Genomic DNA, 15,786 nt, shown 5'->3' with positions numbered 1-15,786 from the left:
CCTGGGTACACTCTCAGGAGATGTTCCAGCCCATCTGTCCATGATCTCTCTGGAAGGCATCCCATGGCCTAAAGAGGATTTGAGACCTGATGGATGTGGGCAATGTTTTAACTCTTCCAACTACTGCATTCACAGAGCTGGATGAGCTCACATGTTGTACACTCCCATATTTATACACAATGACAAATTATTTACAACTGATCCTCAGAGATGACGTAATTACTCTTTTTATAGTCCCGGTGTCTGTTGATAAGCATCAGGTGAAGCTGTTGACTCTCTGCTCACATTGCTGCAGGGAATTTCCCCAGGCTAGGGGAACCAGCCAAGGACAGCCAGAAGTGAGGTGTGGCATTGTTTCTGTCCTTCCCCTCCTCATTTTTTCCCCAGTTTTGACCAGCTAGAAGGTGAACAGAAACTTTCTTAATTAAAAGTGCACTATAGGTGTGCCTTTTTGAGGTATCTTGCTGTGTGACTGCATCACTCCTGAAAACTGCTTTTTCATTTCTGCTCCTTCAAAACTCCTCTGTCCTCCTCTTTCCCCCTTTCACCTGGGGTAGACAGAGTCCTTTCCCTCTGCAGCCAACAACAGTTTGGCTGGAAATACTTGGAAAAACTCTAAAACTGAATTATTCACTGAAAGGCTGGAGTGTGTCTGGTAAATTCACCACACCAGCAAGGTTAACCTACTCATGGTGTCAAGAAACCAGAGTTTGGGTGGTAAATCTCAACAAAACCAGAAACCTCCTTGGTATTATTCCTTTATACACAGAAAAGCAAAGATATTGTTTACTTGGAAAAAGGAGGGAAAGCTTTGGGGTATTAAGGGAGTTTGGAGAGCCAACTACAATGAATCAAATCTCAGGCTTCATGGGATAAGAGTGGATCCTTTCTGGAATCCTGCAAGAATATCTTTGGATGAATCACTCAGTATAAAGAAGACGAGCCTAGGATAGAAAATATGTTTTTCCAGTGAGATAATGAACCTCTCAGTGCTCCTCCCTCCACCCCCTCTATTTCTGTACTGGCAGCAATAACAATAACTATTAATTTCAAGTGGCATGAATTTGGGAAAGTGTTGCTTTCCAGTGCAATAATGCAGGAAATAAGCAAAACCACAAACCTGCCTGTGATATAGACAGATAATGAGGCTCTTTTGTGACCCCTGGAGAACTGCTGGGCTGTGTACTTCAGCCTGGAGATTGTTTTGTCCTGCTTACCAGGAGATCTGCCACTGCTGGGAGCTGCTCTGGTTCCCTGTCCCCAGGTGACCCAAAGCTGCACAAGCAGCAGTGAGGGCAGGGCTTTTACAAAACCACATTTGGGACAGGGGAAGGATGCTTGGAACTGTCTGCACATCACAGTACAAAGCAAAGTGTTTATAACATGACTGAGAGCTAAGACAGACCTTAGCACATCACCTGAACACACCAGTGGGGTGTGCTCTGTTTCTGGGATCTACCTTTTTGTGTTTGGAGGAGCTGGGCTGTGGCCAAACCATGCTTTTTTCCCAAACATCCTCTCAGGCAGTGCAGTGCTGGTCCCTCCTTCATCCCTCACATTTACCTTACCCCAGTGCACTCAGCCACAACATAATGGACAATGGGAAAAGCCCTCAACAATCCTGCTCTCAGGCTGGGCCATGAGGCACTTACAGCCAGGAACAAGGAGAAAAGAATGTGCTGAAGCAAAAGCAAACACAGAGCTGCAGTGATAAGATCAGAAATGGCAATGGAGATTTTTGTTCTTCTCAACTGAACACAGGTTCTGACCTTTGTGGGTTAATTTTAGAGACGTGACTTCAACTTTCAGGTAGTGTTGCTTGTTTGGACAGCACCTGCAGTGTAAATTGGAGTCAGATTTATGAAAATACTTTAACTCAGCCAATAAATCCCACAGTTAAATAAGAAATCTATAGGGAAATATATTTCAAGAGTACTTGAATTACTGCTTTTCTTTAAATATCCGGGGTGTGCGCTTTTCCTTTACATTTGCACATGAATCTTTCCCCATAAATTTTATTCACCTGCTGTTTGAGTAACCCGCGTTAGAAGGCAGTTTTCACCTGGCTATTAACATTGCAAAGTGATGTGTGGATTCAGGATTGCTCAATAAAGGAGGGGCTCCTTCCTTGTCTTGTTTCCCCCTTCCCTCTTACGTAGCAGAGCTGAACAGAAAGTTGTCACAGAATCAGAGAACCACTGGATGGTTTGAGTTGGAAGGGACCTTTAAAATCATCCAGTTCCAACCCCTGCCATGGTCAGGGACATCTTCCACTGTCCCAAGTGGCTCTGAGACCCTCATCCCACCTGGCCTTGGACACTTCCAGGGATGGGGCAGCCCCAGCTTCTCTGGGCACCCTGTGCCACCACCCTCAAAATAAAGAAGCTATTATTTTAAATATCTAATCTAAACCTACCCTCCTCCAACTTGAAGCCATTCCCCCTTCTCCTGCCACCTCTGCCTTCATAAATAGTCTCTCTCCATCTTTCTTGTAAGCTGAATTTTCAGCTTAGCCTTACAAGACTAATTCAGAATTTGTAGCCAGTTTTCACTTCTTGAGACTGAGTTCACAGCTCCTTTTGTGTCTTCAGCAGTAACTGGAAGACAAAGGCAGTAGAAATGCCAAGCAAGAGGGTTTAATAATTTGTGTCACACTAGAGCAGGGGGGCAGATTGGCAGTGCAGCCACTGTGCTTTGTGCTGGCATTCCCTTTCCCAAGGAGATCACAGTGAAATAAGTGACAGCGGAAGAAATAAGCTCTATGCAAAATACCCAGCCACTGAGCTAAGAAATATTTATGTTTTTTTTTTTTTTATGCCAAGCACTAACACATCTCCCATGCAGTAATATATGTCACATCACAGAAAAGGAGATTACTTACCAACAGCCTGTGTGATTTATATTTCATATGTGCATATATTGATATATTTTCTCTATCTGTAAGGACATATATGTCATGAGGACCTCAGCACTGAGGCTTTTTCATGTCAGTGACTTGTGCACCCACCTCCCCTTAGGTTCCCCACAAAGGGGCACTTACCACCCTCCACAGCCATTCTATTCTGCACACTGGTGTCCATTCACCCTCAGAAATTTATTGATCAGAGAGACACATGGTGGAGAATGAGCAAGAAATGTGCACATTTTAAATAATTAAGATATTAATAATATATATTATTAATTATGTATCATGCAGATTATTATTTATGTGTTATGTATATTATAGACATATTACGTATTATATGTATTATTAATTATACACCATTAATAATGTATAAACCCATTAAGGTTAATAATTTTAATAATGTTCAATGTACCTCAAAATACTTCACTTAGCAGTAGGTAACCATGCCTTCCTTTCTTGAGGAAATACATTTACAGTCCTAAAGCTTCTCTCTTTCTATGTCTCTTACATTGCTTTCATGAAAGTAAATAACTAAAAATAAATAAATAAATAAATAAATAAATATCCTCATGTTGTTCAATCACTTGCATTTATTCGGGGTTTAAGCTTTCTTCAGGGAAATAGAAAGTTTTCCAAGTGCTTTAGATTTCCACACAGCAGTTCTTCACCTCTTGTGGTACCAACTGATCTGTTGCACTGATTCATCTGAAATCTCCCCGTGCCAGATCTGGGCACATTTTTAGTCTTTAAGGAGTGGTATCTATAGTCTTCAGGAATCTTTGTGGAAGTACTTCAGCCAGATATGTAACCACTGAATTTCTCTGTTAATAAAACAAGGGAAATCCACCTCAGCGAAACCCTTGGGGCTGATGAAGTATGAAATGTGGCTAAATCGTGTTTCCAGAATGTTCTGCAAATCTCAAATGGCAGCTGCAGCAGAATTACAAACTTTAAGGTTGTTTCATAATCCTTAGGCACTGAAATAAATGACTGCCAACATCAATACAATCTTGGAGGACTTGAATGGATATTTTAAATTGTTTTTTAATATAGTTTTATTTCCTAATGATCACAGATCCTCTTGTTATCCTATGCACTCTGCACTTGAAATACAGAATCACAGAATATCCTGATTTGAAAGGGATCCACAAGGATCAGAGTCCAACCCCTGGTGGCACAGACACCCCAACAATCTCACCTTCTGCCTGAGAAACTCCTGGAGTTGGAAAGTTGTCCAAACTCCTGGAGCTCTGGCAGCCTTGGGGCTGTGCCCATTCTCTGGGCAGCCTCTTCAGTGCCCAACCACCCTCTGGAGGAAGAATCTTCTCCTAAAATCCAACCCAAACCTCTCCTACACCACTTCATGCCATTCCCTCAAGCCCTGGCACGGTTCACGGGGAGCAGAGATTGGTGCTGCCCCTCCACTGCTCACACACATTTCCTTTGCAGGGCTCACACAGGAATTTGAAGGATTGTTTTGTGGCGATTCATTTAAAGAACTGGTGCTTTAGAGAAGGATCCTTAGCTTAATTGCTTGCCATAAGATCCCTTTGTTTCTGAGATAAATGTGCCAGCTGCTCACGTGTTTGTTTTGAAAGCAGGGACAGATCAGGCTGGTGGAGGAGAAAGTCTCCAACGCCAGAGTCTAGCCTAGAAAATTATTGAATTAATACCCCTCAGGAGAGCCAAGCAGACCAGATTAAAGTGAGGAAAGAAAAGAGCATTCTAAGGAGCTGAGACAAAGAAATAACAGCAGAGGACAAGTCTTAGTCATTGATCTCCTGCTGGAGCCCTTGAAGGAAGACGGTAACAGGGAAACAGAGCCTTCCATTATGTTTAGTCCTGAAAAGAAACAAAACAAGATTATGGGTCCCATCCTCCTCCCATTAATGCTGGCAGGCCCCAGAAGAATAATTTGCATTCCAGCTAAGCCCTTGTTGTTTTCATATCTGACTTGCAAAGTGATTTCTCAGAAATCAGCTGGAACAGGCACGGGGAGCTGAGCCACCTGGCACTTGGATTAACCCAGAAAGGAGCTTGATGCCTTTGAGCTGCCCCAGAGCAACATCACAGGAAAATTCAACATCATCTTAGGCTGAAACATCTTTCAGAAATGTATAAGGTGGTTGCAAACAAGGCTGTTTAAACTCCTTGTACCCTGTTCACAAATGTCACCAAATTCTTGTTCCCACACCTGTGTTGTGTAGGGACATTTTTTGTGAGGCTTTGGAGCACAAAAAAGGATTGTGATACCATGCCTGGTATACTGAGCACATATTACAGGTAATTAATTCTTTTTTTTTTTCCAAAGTGCACAAAGGTTGAAGCTGTTTTTCATTGTGAGACAAAAAAGCAGCTAGAATCATTCAATAACCCACATACTCATGGAATTAACTCTGCCACTGATTGTAATAATTGGCACTGACATTCTGTTGTGGTGTTGAGGACAGGCAGAGAGTGGGAGAGTCAGGCTGGGGATTTTTAGGGATGGAAATTCCTGTAACTTTATATCCAGGCTGGATGGGGCTCTGAGCAACCTTGTACTGGGAGGTGTCCTGCCCATGGCAGGGGGCTGGAAGGAGATGATTTTTAAGGTCCCTCCCAAAACAAATCATCCTGTGACTCTGTGTTGTGCACACCTTCAGGGTGATGTGTGTTGTAATGGATACAATATTTATATTTGTATAATAGCATGACTCACCTATTAATCTCATTTTCATATTTGCTCACTGCTTTGAAGATGTTCATCATATTGTCATTTACCTGATTCATACCTTCATTTATTTACTGTTTTTAATGATAAATACCAGGGTTTAAGGTGTTTGAGGATAAATCCCAGATTTTTGCTGGGATGATTCTACAGAAGGCATACCTGTCTAGAAAAAAAAGGTTGTAACTGCCTTGCTGCTACAGAGCAAAATCTTAATTCTTTGGGAAAGAAAAATTGACCTAGTGGAAGAAAATTTGAACTAACTGTTCAATTTAATTGAACAAATCAATTGGGATTTGTCCGTGTGTTCCTCTGCAGGCTGAGCTAGAATTCCAGTGTCAGCCCCTCTGCCTGGATGTTTAGCAGGGAGCAGCTCCATTGCCCTTGTGCTATTTGTGCATAGGGATCCAACCCAGACTGGATTCCAAAGTTGTTCAAGCATTGAATATTTGGCTACTGCACACAGCTGTTTAACTCAAACATATAGAGTGAATTTTTGGAAGGAAATCACTCATTTAACACAACAACCAATTAATGAGCAGTGAAGAAAAAATCAAAAAGAGATTCCCTGACATACCCTTAGCACATTTTCTTTATGATGGTCTCATCTTCTAATTCTGGTTCTGAATATTTTAGATCTTGCACCTGCCATTGAGACAATGAAAAATGTATGGTTGGAGCCTTTCCTTGCAAAGGAAAAAAAAAAAAACCCACCAAAAAACAGAGAAAAGCTACCACAAATGCTTTCTCTGAATAAAAAGAGGTGACACATTCTCCCAGTGACATCTGTGCTTCTGAAAAAGTGTGGGCCAGGGAGAGAGCTGATGCACTGAACCTCTGTTCTCTCACAGTGCTTAACTCTTAACTCGCCACCACAGACCTGCTTTAGAGGGATGAGCTCTAAGCAGTGTCATTTTAGCCAACTTTTGGCTCTGGCCTTGGGGCCCAGGAGCAGTCCATAACTCCTACTTAGTGATATTTGTGTTGAGGGTGAGATTTTGGCACCTCCTTTTCTTTTTAACTTCCCATTTCTACAAAAAAACCCTTTTTTTTTTCTTTTTTTTTTCTTTTTTTTTTAAACCTTAACAATTTGAAAAAGGTGGTGGAAGTCTGGAATCCTGATCCTGGCTGTGGTGACATTTTTTGCATTGAGTTGGAGCAAATGTAATGATTTACTACGAAAAGGGTGGAGGTATGAAATAAGGCAGCCTAAGATGGAGCAAGGTTTTCTTGCACAGTCATTACCAAAAACATATCAATGAAAATGATCAACATAGAGGAGTCAGTGGCAAAAAAAAAGAACACCAAAAAAACTTCAGTGAAAGGTCTTTAAATATGTTTTTTTCCCCCTGAGAGAACAGACTATTGAAAAATAAAACCTGTTTATATGAAAAGAAAATCTCCCTGAGAAGTAGACTATATAATTCCAGTTTTCACTGGAATTATAATGGAAAACTTCTCACAACACTTCTTCCCAAAATACTGTCAAATAAGTTTTACTTTGCCTTTATAATTGTATATTTTGGATAACATTGCCATTTCACAGAGTTGGGAAATCAAAGTGTTTAAATTCAGATAAGAGTCAAAACCAAACTGTTCAGCCTTAATGCAACCAAAACTTTCCTTCAGACTGAAAATCCATTTTTCACAGCACCTTGCAGCTCTTTGGAGAGTGGTGACATTTTGAGTCTTGAGGTTAAGGTTCAGAGTTTTGAACCAGTACAGAGTTTCCAGTGGCTCTCACATCTACTGCTACTTTTATTAATGCTGAGCCCAAATAATTTTCAAAATTTTGTGGCTCCCTTCTGTGAATTAAAGCTGGGAAAAAGTGATTTATAAAATACCCTCCTTAAAAACGTCCTGAAACACTTGTGGCAAAAAGGTGCTCATTGGATGAATTCTTTGTTCCAATATCTGTAGGTGAAACAAAATTATTGATCACAAGGGTGGATACAGAGCATCAGAGTTGTGGTTATTGAAGTTATACTCCTACTGTTGGCAACAATCTCTGGCTCAGTGCTCTTGAATTCTACCCTGGAATTACCACAGGTAATTTCTTTATTGTCACCTGTGATCTGTGATTAATGTGGTATTTGTTCTCTGACAGTGGGGTATTTTAATGTGCTCCTGCAGCAGATGTTGTGTTGGGGATGCTGCTTCGTGGAGAGCTGGAATTTCTTCTCTGCAGTAATTTTCTCTTCATTGTCCTGCCCAGAATTATGGGGACTACACAGCTTTAGTCCCTGGTAGAGCAAACGAAAGCAAATGCACAGCCCAGAAGAAAGAAGTAAAGAAATGCAGTCACAGAAACAGCATGGTGCCATTAGCACAGATGAAGATTGTCAGAGTTTTTCTGATTCTGCCTCTGGAGCCACCTCGGCTGCTCCTGTCTGAGCTGTGTGAGGCAGCAGCAGCATCCTCTGATGGTGCTGTGCTTTTGGTTTTGCAGAACTTCCTTCCCCCCCTTCCAAACTCTTCTCCTGCACAGAAATTCTCCCTATTTTTGCAGAGCATTTTGACAAATCCATGTTTTGGAAGCTTCAGGGATTCCAAGCTAAGCTGTGACCCGTGGGCATTGATTTGTTTCAGCTGCATCTCTGATTCTTTACCTGTGCTGTTTGTCCTGGTGTTTTGAACTTGATTCCTCTTCCATTTGCTCTTTTCAGGATATTCCAATGCAAGGCTGGGAAGGAAAATGTGGGTTTCATTTAGGCAGAGCTAGTGAGAGCCCACTCATCACCTTTGTGGCTCAGCACCACGCCTTGTCAGTCCTCCACAAAAGAATTCCGCTTTGCCAACTGCAAACAGCAATAGTTTATAAAGCATTAAAAATATCTCAACATGAACTCCAAATTCTGTAAATCTAGGAGGCAAATAGATTACCTCTCACTTTTGTCTCTTGTTTCTTTCCATTTCCCTATTTCTTTTTTTCAAGAAAAAAAAAAATCATGACTTTCTTCAGCCTGGTTGGGCTGAGCTTTGGATTTTGCTTTAAGAAGGTTTTCAGTGTGGTTGATGTGGGAGAAGGGACACTATTGGAACATGTTGTGTTGTTAAATTGCCAAGGCAATTTATACTCTTTGAATACCCAGTGCCTATATAATCTAATCTCCTTATATCTGATTAAATTTTAATGCTTCTCAGAATTTTTTTTTTTTACCCTGTAACATTTAAACCCTCATCAGCTGTAAGTTTTGAGTGCACATTTAAAGCCAAACACTTTGAATGTTTTGGGGCTTTTGGGGTTTATCATATCTGTGCTGTTTGAAAGCACACCAAATTAGAAATGCAAAAATCAGTTGAAAATAAGGGAGTTGTTGGAAATAACCACCCACATTCTCTCTGGCACTGAAATTACAAAAGGTAGCTTTTCTGGAAGCAGTTTGAGACATGGGAGAATCTCGTGATTTATGATTGATGAGACAGTAAACATAAAATAAAAACCTACAATTCTGAGTTCATATGTAATAGGCTGATACAGAAACAAACCCAGTGGTTTCCTCTGAATAATGCAGCTCAGGGGGGCTGAGCCCTCTGAAATCACAATCACACACTAAGGAATTGAGGAGAAAATTCAGTGGTAGGGCACTTCTTACACAAGTGTGGTTATAAATAATGCAGAATGGCAGCTGGAAATGTCACTGCCCCACAGCTAGTATTGAAATTGTAACATCAATAATAATAATAATGATAATAATAATGAAAATTAAGAAAATTACAACAACAATAACAGTAATAATAATCTTGAGTGATTGTAGAAGGCAGGAGGGTTTGAATGTCTGAAACCCATATTGTGACCTCACTTTGTGACAGTGCAGGCACATCCTGCTTCTAAGGCTGTTTCATTCACCAGCATTTCCTTATGGGAGCAGGTTGGCTACAGAGCCCTGTTTGTGCTATTCTAACACAAATAATACATTTTTGGTTTTGTTTATAATAATAAAACACATTTTGAATTTTATCAACGACAGGTATGTGAACTTACAGACATTTTTACACAGATGGGAAGTACAGTTCTTACCTAAAACCCCCATTTTTCCTTCACTCCTAACACCCACATCCTCACTGACAGTATTGACACGTTTTTGGAAGTTCTTGGACGTGTAAGCTTGGTACTACAGAAGGAGAAAAAAAAGCTAAAACCAGTATTATCCTCTTCCTCTAAACTGTGATTTCTACAAGAAATTCCATCTCTGACTTTCAAAATGACAAGTGAGAGTCTGGAAGTGCTTGGGGATGGCTGTCAGGAGGGAAAATTAGAAAACTGAGTGCCTCAAAATGGGTTGTTTATTTTTCAGCTGTCACTAGCATTTCTCCCCAACATTTGCTGCTTCTAATTCAAATTGGCTGAGGGGCTTGGAAGCCCACAAGAATTTTGTTTTTCTCCAAATTGTATTCTTTGATTTAATAAAAGATACTGCCTTCACCAACTCAGCTGCCCTCTGTATTTCTTTTAGCTTCATCATTCTTCTTTTGTTTGTGTTGAGAAGTTAAACCCTTGGTAAACACAGGCTTTTAACGAGGTGTTTTTAAGCAGATGGAAATTAGTATCTAAAGAGAGGGTTTTTTTTTCAAAGTCCTGAGTCTTTTATCACCCCAAAGGAATGACAAGGTTTTTTGCAGGTGAACTACTTGTCATTTCATCTTGCTATTTCCTTGTGTATCTTCACCTTTCAGATGAAGCCTGAGATTCTTCAGCATTTTCAAAAATAACTGTAAGAATTAAGTGATCATTTCAATCTTGAGTTTACAGGTTGGTGAGATGAGTCACAAGGAACTTAAAATATTTGAGAAGGGTCACCAGTTTCATACTGGAAAGTCTCTTACCTGTAAGGCATGTGGCAAAACTTGTTCTGTGTTTACCAGAAAGCAACTTTTACTGTAAAGTACATGACAAGCTGAATTAAAAGTTGGTTTGGTTTGGGGGCATCGTCAAGGTGAAAGAAGAGAAACTGTGGAATTGAGGCTGCCTAACAGAGGAGCTTATCTGAATCTCAGCCCTGGTGACAGCCTCTAATGCAACATCCAGCCCCTCTGCTGTACCTATTTCCTGAAGGAAAAAAGAAAAAAAAAAGAAAAAAAAAGAGAATTCTGGTGGGTTTTTTTAAATGCAATATGTAATTTGCTGTATTTTAGTAAAAATGGGTTTATGCTGCTAAATCTGAACTTGGTTTCTTCTTTTGGTTCATAAGAGACTTCACACAAGTTAAGTGTCACTAAAAACCAGTGGTGCTTCTAAGATACTGAGGGTTTGGCTTCATAGGCTTTGCAGCCAAGTTTCCATGGATGTAATTTCAGAGAAAATCCTGGGAGTAGGGAGTGGCATTTCCCACCCTGTACTCCACAGTTTGCAAGCTCATTAAAGGTTATTTGCACTTAAGGGGGACCTGCAGAGGTCAGGGGAGGGGCTGAGGGTCAAAAACTACCCTGGTGTGTGGAATTGTACCACCACAGTCCCCATGGTGGGATAATCTTATCTCATTAGAGATAAGAATCTCTAATTCTTATACCATGAGCAAGAATTAGAGATTGGATTTGGTCTTATAGAAGTCCAAGAAAGAGAAGTCTGACAACATTGACCTCCTAAGCAGAAGGAAAATGTGATTTACAATTATTTATGCAAACAGAAATAGCTTGTATCTAATCTTTAAGAATTCCAGTTAGATCTGTAAACAAGAGATTGCTAAGAAAAGATCTGACTGAATCAGGAGTTTCTACATCAAACAAGGCACAAAGCTGAAATTGCTGCCTCACACCAGAGAACAATACCCTTGAATCCATTTCAAGGAATATTTTTGTCTTACTTCCCTGTCAGAGTAAAACCAAAATGAAACCAATTTTAGAAAACAGCTGCCAAAGCAAAATCTGGAATTTATGCAGTTATAGATGTGCCAAGTCTTGCAGGTCTATAAAAAACATGAAATAGAATTAGGTAAATAATGATCTTCCCTCTTCAGGCCTTACTCTGCCCCACTCCACCTCATCCCACCCTACTCAGGACAGCATTCCCCTCACAGAGTGTGGCTGGAAAAAAAAAAAATCACTGCAAATGATTTCATGAAGACTTTCAGCAGTATAAACCTCAGGCAGGGTAGGTTATTAAAAACATGACAAAATGTAAATATTTAAGTCATTGATGAGCCCCAGGCACGCAGAGGCAGCTTTGACATCTCTGAGTTAAAGTTGTGACCCAGATTTGGTGACCAGCAGGGACTGTCCATGGCAGCTGCCTGTAATTAGGAGGAGTTTACCTGCTCAAGAAAATGGGGATAAACTCACCTAAATGGGGATAAACTCAGTCAAAAATGACAAGCCTGGTCATCCAGTGTTTTCCACCTGCTTCAAAGGGGTGAAATAATGGAGATTTACAACACTTCACTCTCTTTGCAGTATTGCAGGAGCAATGACTGGCATCTGTCTGGTGCATTTCTAGCAATTTGTTGTTCTGATACAATAAACATGCAAGTTAGAACTGAATATTTAAACATTTCCTCCCAAATAATTAATACTACAGGAAAATAGGGGAAAAAGATGGATCTATGGATTAGGGCAAGACTTGTGGACCCAAGGTTTCTTTTCTTGGTTTAATTAAAAAGAAACATTTGTAACTGTGTTGTTTATTAACTGCTTTGTGGTTTATAGCTTTACTAGGATATTTTTGCTTATTACTTGCTTAAAGCATCTTTTTTACTCCTATTAAGTGTTGTGTTGGCATTAAGTCATGTATTGCCCAGACCCAAGGCTGTTAAAATATTTTACTTATCGAATACCCTGAACTAAAGGGTCTTCAAATGTGTTGCACTGCTCACTAAATTCCTCCTGTCTTTGCCTCACCTTTGGATCACACTCAGACCTTGCTTCATTAAGGAAAAGCAAGCATGCCTGAGCAGAAAACGCTGGGATTTATTGCAGGACAGGTCAGGTGTGAGATTTTCGTTGCATTGGCTGCGGTCCCGACGTGCAGAGGCTGGGAGGTGACACCTGCAGCCTCGCCCCTGTTTAAATTCCCAAAGTGTTCCATTCAAAATGCCACTCTCAGCACTGCAAGGAGGGGGACACTCAGCATGGGCACTCAGAGTTACCTCTGGCATTTCGTCCTCTCTGTTCTCCTCTGTAAGTAAAAATTACTGGGATTATTTATTGTCGCTGTGCATTTAGAGGAGGTCGTTGAGAAACATTCAAAATGATAATCAGGGAAGGGGGGGCTGCTAAAAATAGATATAAATCAAATAACATGCAATATTTACAGGGTTGTGGTTTGTTGGTTTTTTTTGTTTGGTGGTGTTTTTTTTGTTTGTTTTTTTTTTTAGATTGAATGCATTAGATTTCAGCAGATATTTTAGTAGGGGTATAAAGCTCTAAGCAGGTAAAAGAATGAGAGCAAACTATTCAGAAAACTCACCTAAAAGATCAAACATGCAGTGTCTGACCAGATTTTTTTACTTTTTTTATCCCTAAGCTTAGTTATGAATGATGCATTTTGCCAATTTTTCTCCTCTGAAAGACTTTTTAGGAAAAAAACACATCAAAAAAGCATGGATTAGGTTGTATTAACTGTGCTGTGTTCCCACTGCACTGCAAGAGATTTTTTTTTTAAAAAAGATATAAGTCTGTAGGAAGAATTTTGAAAAATATGAATTGTAAAATTACAAGCTTCTATACAGACATTAAAACTATATGAAAATACCACCTTGATTTTACAGGTGAAGAGAGTCAAAAGCAGTTAATTAATGTGGTCCTTAAAAATTTGATAGAGCTGCTCCAGTACACCCTATCTGAGAATCCTCTAAATTTCATTCAGCCAAACCCAAAGATCCAGGATAATAATTAAGTGTTGCTAAGGAGTAAAATTGCAATAAGGCAGAATATGTCTGGGTTTTTAACAGGAACAAAGCCACTCTTCAAAATCAAAGCTGAATTACCAGATTAAGTAAATTAAATAAACCCAAATTAGCCTGACTATTTAATCACAATGGGAAAAGGGTTGCATTTTCCTTTCAAAGAAACTTTGAGAGTGTTAGAAATGTTGTCACCTTCACACTTGGGAATTACAGGATTTACAATTTATTTGTAATTAGAAATAGAGGTAAACACAGGAAGGCAATGAATTTTCACCCAGGTTTAATATGATTTAGAACATCAACAGAAAGATATCCTCAGAAAAATTGTTCTCTCCTGCCTGAGAGAAAGTAATTAGGAAAGAAATAAATACCTTGCAAAGTAAAGAAATTGAAGCAATAAAATATGCACAAACAGGTAAGGAGAAAATTGTGCTGAAAAACTCATTCTGCTAATTTTTAATTTTCCTGTTAATTGTCTAAGAATTTTATTTAGAGCAATCATAGGATCATAGAATCATTTAGGATGGAAAAGACCTTTAGGATTGAGTCCAACCTTAAAACTAAAACTGATGAGTCCACCACTAAACCCCTTCCTTACTGTAAATAAAATAATATTTATGAGAAGAAAAGTGCATAGAAAATTGGAAAAAAAAAGTAGACTAGGAATAGAAACATAATATAAATCTCTACATTCATACAGGAAAAAAAAAGGAAATTGGTAAGATCTCAAATTTATGCAAATGGAAAAAGGAAGTAACAGAGATTTCATGGTAGCTGAGTAATAGCAAAGCATATGAAAGTAGAAATGAGGAAGGAAAGGAATAACAATGAAGATGAGAACATTGAGTGAATTTTTCACACAAGAACACAGTTACACTTGGTAACTATTAAAGCACTTCACAGAATTACAGGGCAGCAATCCATAATCCACATTTCTGAAATTCTAGCAGGTACCCTAATGGCATTAGAGGGAAGAGACACGACGACTGCCACCACTGAGAGACACCTGAACATCTCGAGGAGCACAAGCAACAGCAGCAGAAGTGGCCCAGCTGCAGACAGCTCAAATGGCTTCGTGGCAGAGCCCCACACTCCAGCCCCTTCCCTGCTGGGCACAACCTCGCTGTCCCCCTCCACCATGAGTTTAATGGGAGCAGAAGGGAAGATGAACACCACACCCACAGCGATAACGCAGGAAGGGGGCTCGTCGGGGATGTCTGCCCAGAGCAGCGCGGCGAGCTCAGCATTCCCAACAGCAGGAACTGTCACCACCACTGCCCCCAGCACGGGCACAGAGACCAGCGCTGCTTCCTCCCCACCTCTCAGCTCAGCCACAAGGAGCCACTCCTCCTCTTCCTCCTCCTCCTCCTCCTCCTCCTCCTCCTCCTCCTCCTCCTCCTCTCCTGGGGGCTCCCCAGCTGTGCCTCCCAGCCCACAGCGGAGCAGCACCACCCAGATGCTCTCGGCCACCACATCCCAGCCACCCACAGCCCCGGTGTCCTCCTCATCCTCCGCTGCTGGCACTGCTCAGCCCCCGGCTGGCTCAGAGACACAGGGCCCGGCTTCCCCCAGGCCTGTGCCTTCCACCTCTCCTGCCTCAGGCACCGTGGAGGCCCGGCCTTCACCCACAGAGACACGGACACCTCAGCTCGGCCCCACAGCCCTCCCTCAGGGACAGACCCCGATGGCCACTTCACCTCCCACAGGGAGCCCCTCGCCCTCCACGGCCACTGCAGGCAGCAGTGCCACGACTTCTCCTGGAGAAGAGGGTTCCACCATGTTCCAGGGGGACACAACAACAACTGAGACCTCCCGTTCCTTCCCAGCCACGTCCCTGGTGTCCATGATGACGACGGTGGGTGGAGAAGAGAGGACAGACACTGCGCCCACAACAATATTGTCAGAAGGGGGCTCACTGGGGACGTCTCCTGGGAATGGTGCAGTGTCCACAGCATTCCCAACAACAGGAACTGGCACCACCACTGCCCCAGAGAGTGGCACGGCTTCCTCCCTGGCCTTCAGCTCAGCAGTGACGAGCCACTCCTCCTCCTCCTCTCCCGAGGGCTCCTCAGCTGTGCCTCCCAACCCACAGCAAAGCAGCACCACTGAAGCGCCCTTGGCCACCACATCCCACCCGTCCACAGCCCCGGTGTTCTCCTCTCCATTTTCCACTGTTGGCACTACGGGCAACGAGTCAGAGCCCATCATGAACCCAGTGACTTCCACCTCTGGCACCTCTCCCGAGGGCTCCTCAGCTGTGCCTCCCAGCCCACAGCAAAACAGCACCACTGAAGCACCCTTGGCCACCACATCCCACCCGTCCACAGCCC

The 15,786-nt window shown here is 41.6% G+C and overlaps 1 long non-coding RNA gene across 11 annotated transcripts; it reads right to left on the bottom strand.

Moving 5' to 3' along the window:
• Positions 1-3,477: 3,477 nt before the first annotated feature.
• Positions 3,478-15,741, bottom strand: LOC135291491 (uncharacterized). Of its 11 annotated transcripts, XR_010354279.1 has the most exons (8): positions 14,776-14,807; positions 12,698-12,726; positions 11,895-12,610; positions 10,443-10,665; positions 9,637-9,730; positions 8,225-8,413; positions 6,193-6,260; positions 3,478-3,726 (listed from the first exon to the last, which is right to left on the bottom strand). It is a non-coding gene; the product is annotated as an uncharacterized LOC135291491 (long non-coding RNA). The 11 variants fall into 11 exon arrangements; XR_010354282.1 differs by lacking the exons at positions 12,698-12,726; positions 14,776-14,807 and having other exon boundaries at positions 11,895-12,060; positions 12,450-12,684; XR_010354311.1 differs by lacking the exons at positions 12,698-12,726; positions 14,776-14,807 and having other exon boundaries at positions 11,895-11,954; positions 12,450-12,684.
• Positions 15,742-15,786: the final 45 nt, after the last annotated feature.

The sequence above is a fragment of the Passer domesticus genome, chromosome 2 (genome assembly GCF_036417665.1).
Source record: "Passer domesticus isolate bPasDom1 chromosome 2, bPasDom1.hap1, whole genome shotgun sequence".
Taxonomy (NCBI): Eukaryota; Metazoa; Chordata; class Aves; order Passeriformes; family Passeridae; genus Passer; species Passer domesticus.
The sequence above is the reverse complement of the archived record's forward strand: the minus strand, read 5'-3'. Positions and strand labels throughout refer to the sequence as shown.